Here is a 7479-nt window from a genome sequence, read left to right as displayed (position 1 = left end):
AACAAGCTCTAAGCCAAAAGTTTTTTCATTTATTTTCATATGATCTATAGATTTTTAACCAATTGAAAATATACAACATTTAAAAACTAATAATAAAAAGCAAAATGAAAAAGGTTTTCAAGTTGTAATAGATACGATGAATTTTTGTATTTTGAGTTTTTTTTATAAAGAAAAATTAAAATAAAAAAAAAGTTTCTTATCGTAGATGCTTTTATATCAAAACTAAAAAGATAACAATGTTATCATTTTTAGCATTTGGTCATATTGAGTCAATAATGTTTAGAAATATGTATATGATTATTAAAAGCATCCATAATATAATAGCTTTTTAGGAAAGTCTTTCCATGAAAAAAAAAAAAAAAGGCATAGGGGGTGTTTGGATTAGCTTATTAGCTTATTTGTGGTGGGAATAAGCAATAAGCAATAAACATGGGGAGAGATGCTTATTAAAATTAGCTTATTTAGCTTAATAAGTTGGATTTTATCCAAACACTAAAAGTTAGCTTATTGTGGGAATAAGCAATATGTACCTCTTTTTTTCCTATACAAACACCTCCTTAATGTATCTTTCAATATAGGAAATCTTTTTCAATATGTTTTTTTTGTTGTATTTAGAAATGTTGTTTAACTGTAATTGGTTGAAAATAATGAGACTCATACAATCATTGAAAATACTCATGGCTAAAGCTTGTTAATTAACAAGCTATTTGAAAACGCTCATCGAATAACTTTTTTAAATTTCAATAGCTTTTCAGGTTGACAAAGTTTGTAAATAGTTCATGGTGTGTGTTTTGGTCAAAAAAAAAAGAATTGAACTAAAATGCACGAAAGTGTGTGAGAGGCTGTCATGTTCAATGTAAAGCAAATAAGTAAGTTGAATCAAAGCAACACAACTCGTTTACAAAGAAAGTCATTGATCATTGTTATGATTTCCGACATAAAATCTTGGAAGGTGATAATGATCACATGCTTTGATGTTTTTATTAATTGAAATGAAAATTACAGAGAAAATACATTGAGTATGAGTACAAGTGATAGTATTCTACCAGAAAAATCGTGTGTAGTGTGATGATTACAAGTCTTTTATATAGTCAAACCCTAGCAACTAGAACTCTGAGAATTCCGGGATCCTCCGAGATTATTTATAGTCATTTTCTTGACTTAGTTCTCCAGGTCTTTTGCATAGTTGTGATGACTATCCGTTGAGTATATGACTTTGACCAATTATTTTTGCACATGTGAGAAAGACAAAAGAATATATGTCTGTTATAAATAATAATAAAAATATTCGTCAGGATTTTTGAGTGTATTTGGGATCCTAAGCCTTTGAGGATCCTTAGACTTTAGGATCTCAATGTAGTTCCGAGATCCTAGCACTAACAATTACCCCTAAGTTATTCTTGAAAATAAGTGAATTAGTTTGTATGATACTAAAGGAATAAATTAAAGTAAATAAATGAAAAGAGATAATAGTAATTTTTAAAGTATAACCCTTAAAGGCTAGAATAATTCAAATTCTAACGAATGAATTACTATTCATTATCAAGCGGTCAAATCAATTGTTGGTCCGGTATAAATAAAGATGGTATGCCTCACAACTTTTTTACTCTCCCTTGCTATCTTTCGATTATCGGCGATTTATTAGAAGGTAGTTATTTTTTTTCTTCTACGTTTTTACATCTTCTATCGTGGTTAGAAAAATGTTTTTTTCTCGCAAAAACATCTTAGCTCTCCCTGAAGAAGACTTCATCGACCAAGGAATTCTCTCCTACGAGGAAACATGTTCCTTCATCAATGGAGCCTTCCCTCCTGAAGCCGCTTTTAGGCCATTCGATCCTCTCATTCAACCTGACTTTGTTTCCCCTACCTGGGTATGCTTCCCCGAATACCCCTTCTCCATAGGTTTGAAATACCCTTTCCCTGGGATTGTCTCTGAATTCTTCAGGGTGACTGGGGTCTTATATATTCAGGTTATGCCAATTGTTTGGAGGATCTTATACTGGATTGACCAAGTAAACCAGTCAAAAGGCCTTGATATATGTAACGCCCGTGTTTCTAGGCTATGCATTAATGATGATGTAATACTCTAGGTTAACCTTTGTAATCCGTCTTGAAATAATAAAGATGTATTATTTGAGTATTATGTGTTTTGTGCTTAATTGTGTGACTTAAATGAATTAAGGATAAAAATAAGTGTCAAAATGAAATGTTAGATAAACCCGATATCTATCAAGGATGTGGTAATGGTCGTGATGAGGTTTCCGAATATATAAAGAATGTTGAAATCCGAGTTATAACGAAGAAGTTATGACATGTCGAAGTTTCGCGACAGAACTGGCAGGACGCTGAATGACGTAAAATATGAATTTAAGATAGAGTGATATCTAGCCTTAGTGATCTAAACGAAAGTCATAGAATATGTTAAACCGAGAGCGTACATAAAAAGAACGTCTAAATCTGACTTCGTATGAGGAAGTTATGGTTTTTCGAAGTTTCGACTTAACGGTATGCACCCCAAAGTTCGAATTTGAGATCGAGTGATATTTGGATGAAACAATTTAAACGAGAATCTAAGATCTCATCGATAGTATCCCAACGGTGAAAAGACAGACGAAAACGAATGTCGGATAAAGAAGATATGAATTTCTAACGGATTTTTCCTCCCGGCCTACTAAAAATAATATAATAAAAATATAATAAAAATAAATTCAAAATTTGCCGACGGGGTCTAAATGAGAGTTGTAGAACATAGTGTCACCTACGCGTGGATATAAAGAACGTCGAAAACGGAGCTTGTATGTGAAAGATATGAATTTCTGAAGTTCGGGGCATGAAACCTGATATTGTGTCAGAGTTCACGACGTGAACACTGTGTTCACAACGTGAACTCAGAAATGACGTCACCTGGACTCTACCAGACCCCACTTGTGATGATGCATGCAGTGACGATCAGGCCCACGACGTGGTAGTACTGTTCACGACGTGAATTTCCAGAAAACATCCCTATAAATAGAGTTAAAGGGGCAGCCGGCCAAGGTTAATAATTCACTCATCTCTCACCCGTATTACCTCGACTTACATGCAAAGAAGTACCCCCGAAGCCCCGGTATCATCCCGAGACCCGAAGCAAGTCCCGAAGCCCCGAGGATCCCGAGAAGTAAAGTTTCCGAGCCGAAGCTCTGCCTGCGAGAAGCCCGATGTGTGAAGATCTTCCAGTTTCACCGAAGAATACTACTCTTAGAGCCGTAGTGGTGCCCGATCATCTTCTGATCAAGTGAGTGTATATTCCCTTTCTTCTAACACATAGATATGAAGTATCTACTTTAGAATACGTGTTACATTTGTATAAATATACGTGTATATATATGTTATCTGTTTATTTGGGATGAGTATTGAATGAGTATCTTATCAGTTTTTAAGTTGCATATGAATGCATATGTATGTTGTTATTCTACAAAAATGTTGGGTAGAACTTCAGTAGATAGTTGATGTGTGATAAACTGATGAGAGGTCTCGATGTGATTGTGATCTAGTCATTCAGCAGAATATGGATGACGACCACGGACTCTTTCTAGACTGTCCTGTGAAATGTTGGCGGGCTCATAACCTGTAGGTGTTGGTGAACTTGGGTGTTCATTTGCTCTATTCTATCCCCCTCGGGGTTGCCTTAGAACATTCATTGCTGAGGAAACCCCTCTACAGTATTGTCCGTCCTGATGAAAATCCTAGATTAGGTCGCTTGTAACAGTTGTTGTCATAGGGACGTAAATTGAGGACAACGGGAATGGGTAATCGGGTTATTGTTGATTGGTGAAATTAAATATAATTATTTATTGTGGGTTGAAAACCCTATATGCTCACCAGGCTCCCAAGCCTGACCCACTCAGTTTCTTTGTATTACAGGTAGTGGCGCGAGAGCATAAGTTGGATAACTTGTGAATATGTTTTTTTGTTGATAGACCAGTAATTATATATAACCGTGTAAGGTCTATGTTTTATTGTTTATGCTTTTGTGTCTGTATCGGAACATGACATCCCAAGTTTTGAATATATAATGAAAATACATTTCTTTAATAAATGCTTTGATAAACTTTATTTTATCATGTTTTGTTTTCGGGACAAATTTCGCAACTCTTTTAAATCAATGGATTTACTCTGAAATTATTTTAAAAAGCATAAATAAAACCGGTCTTTTCTGGCCGTGATTTTGGGGATGTCACAATATAGGTCTTCCTGAATTGGCCTGCATGTATGATCTCACAACATTCGGGAATTCTTGCTTTTTCCTCAAAGTTAAAACCCACATATCTCCTCTTATCCTGAAAACTAAACATAATGACGGAGCTTGGAAAGAAAAATACTTTTTTGTGAGACGTGACTCTATTCCTAGTGGGGATCTCCTGCCGGATGCCTGGGTCAAGAAGGGTAGGAATAACTTTTCCTTATATTGAGGATCCTGGATTTCACATTTCATTACTTTGTTTTTTGTTTTGCAGCTTTCAAAATCGAAGAGCTCGTGCCTGTTGCTGAGGAATCTGAAGAGAAGATCAAGAATTACTTGGCCCTGTCTAAACCTTAGAGGTCTTTTCGATTTGATCAAGCCACTCTGCAAGAAAGCTCTTCTGCCACTCACCTCATGTCGACAACTAGGGATCCTTGATTCCTTTCGCTTGTGATGAAGGTTTTTATAGTGTATATATATATATATATATATATACACACACGATCCAAAGTCACCCACTCCAGTGCTCGCTTCACACTCGTTGATCTTGATACTACCATGTCGAAGGATCAACTAATGGTGAAAAAGAAGAAGAGCTCATCTTCTCTTCCTCCAAAAAGATCGACCATTGACTTAACAGTGAAGATTCCGGGATCCCGGAAAAGGAAAATTGTTGAGTCCGCAGGTCTATCTTTGGAGGGTCTTGGGGCCGAGGAAGCGCTCCAGAAATTGGTCTCATTCTCCCAAACTGTAAGTGTTAGTTTTACTCTCATTCTATCTTTTATTCTTCCTTTTGTTAACCCACTATGTCTGTGTTTCAAGTCTTTGATCATGTTTCCGCTGATCTAAGGATCCGAGCGGAGAGGGTTGAAAAAGACCTTCAGGGACAGGAGAGGATGTGGAAAGCGACCAACGAGGTTCTATTGAGGAGAGTGGAGCTGCTCAGCAAGGAGAAGGCAGAAAGTACGAGGAGCAATTGCTCGAGATGTAACACTCGAAATCTTGAAGATATATTGTTGAGAATAAGCTTTATTTGTGTTGAAATCGGCGAGTTGGAGGGGCTAACTCGGCGAGTTTATGATGGAAGATTCATGGGATTAAATGAGCAAACACAACGAGTTGAGGTGCCTCAACTTGGCGGGTTGGTGGCTGGGAAGGAAAACCTGATTTTTAGGGACTTACACCCTATTTAAATGCCTTAAGTCCTTTTTTTGGCCTCCTTATCAGCCACCATTATTATCAAAATCCTAAAATGAGTTATAGCCTCCATTGTCAAGTTTTTGAGCCATGGAAGGAAGTTTGGTGTCCATTTTGTGCATTGTGAAGGAGTTAAAAGGTCTTGAAGTTTCTAGCTTGGAGAAGGAAGTCTTGGATCCAGAATCTCTCCATTTCTTGTAGTTACTTTAAGGTATCAAGTTCATACCTTGATTTGTAGTTGATCAGATCTCCTCATTTTGAGTTTTGTTGTGTTTTGGACTCTTTTTGGGATGATGATGGAGTGAAGTCATTTAAGGGGTTTGTTCTTTCATATCTGAGTTGGTTTTGGTACCCTTGAGCTCAAAGGTGCAAACTTTAAGAGGATTTTAGTGTCATGCATGCATTAAGTCAATTATTAAGTCCATTTTAAGTTTAAGAGATTCATTTAGACATGCATAAACATAAAGTTGGCAACTTTACGTGGTTTTCCAGCTCTTTTGGTGGTTTATTGAAGAAGAAGGCTCTTTTAGGTACATCATCTTTGCAAGCAAGCCTCCTCCTCACTACCTTGAATTGTTTTTGGATCTTTATAAGTCCTAAAGCTCTTGTCTTTCTCATTTAAGTATGCTCAATCTAGGTTTTATTCATGATTGGATTAGGTAGCATGCATGGGATCCTTAAAGTCAGCAACTTTATGGATCATTGAGACTCTTTGTTTAACATAGGCATCATGTTTGAGGATTGGTGGTGGTCTGGACACCAAGCATGAGTCTTAGCCTCATTTTTCTCTTTATTTGACCTAGTTAGTGTTATAGTCATGCATTGGACATGTATAACTGAACAAATATGATAATCGTGGAAATGCTCAAGGTTGCTGATAATTGTGGAAATGCGAAGGCTTGACTGTACACTCTGGCTTGCAAATTTTAATGATTTCAAATTTTGATACTTTGATTAGGATGATTATATTTGATGTACCTGAGATTTTTACTAACTTGGTTTTTATGATATTTGATATTTTTCTATATTTAAAAATGAAAAAAATTTGTGGTAAAAATTGGGATGTTACAGGGGTGGTGATGGTGGTGGCGGTGGCGATGGCGGTTGTAGTGGTGGAGGAAAAAAGAATATGTGGCATTGCATAATCATTTATGATTATAAACTCTCCCATCATGTCGATGTCGGATGGCTAGAGCAGAAAATGAGAAATATGTGGATAAGATTGAATCTCAAGATTTCATTTTTTATAATCCTAATGGAACCTCTCTCTCTCTCTCTCTCTCTCTCTCTCTATATATATATATATATATATATATATATATATATATAATCTATCTTAACTTTTTTTTTCAAATTGTCTATATATTATTATTCATAATAATGGTCAAGTATTCAAATACCATCTCTTTTTTAGATTTATACAAACAATATAATTGATCCATCGCTAAAATCAAACATAGTAACAATAGATTTTGGTTTTAACCAGAGGCATAGCCAAAATTTTGTTTTAGGATAGACCAAACAATTTATAAAATATAAACAAATAGCAAAATACTGTAAATGATAACAATATATGATTTTAAAGTAAATTGTTCCTTTATGTTGAAAGTAATTGAATAATTAGAATAATTAAAAAAATATATTAATATACAAACCTAATCAACGAAAAAATCACTGTGAAAATTAAATTGCACAATTATTATATTAATTCTTTAATAGAAATATCTTAACAAGTAAATTATTTTATTTATTATGAATTTAAGTTTAAAATGAAATGGAGCCAATTATAATTCACAGCCTTGGTATTTTTATTCAAAAGAAATATAATTTTTATATAATATATTTCACCATAAATTTATATAGAACGAGTCAAGACCCACTATTATTACACAAATCTAGCTACGCCTCTTGTTTTAATTGATTTAATTTTTGTGTACTTCACAAAACCATATATATTAGCCGACGACAGGCCAAAACAATTTATGCATTCTGATTACTTAATACATCACGATATTTCCACGCGGATAATTATAAATTATTATCAACTTATTCTATGTTTA

This window comes from Lactuca serriola, chromosome 9 (assembly GCF_051521515.1).
Source record: "Lactuca serriola cultivar US96UC23 chromosome 9, Lser_US96UC23_V15, whole genome shotgun sequence".
Lineage (NCBI taxonomy): Eukaryota > Viridiplantae > Streptophyta > Magnoliopsida > Asterales > Asteraceae > Lactuca > Lactuca serriola.
This window is presented reverse-complemented; position numbering follows the sequence as displayed.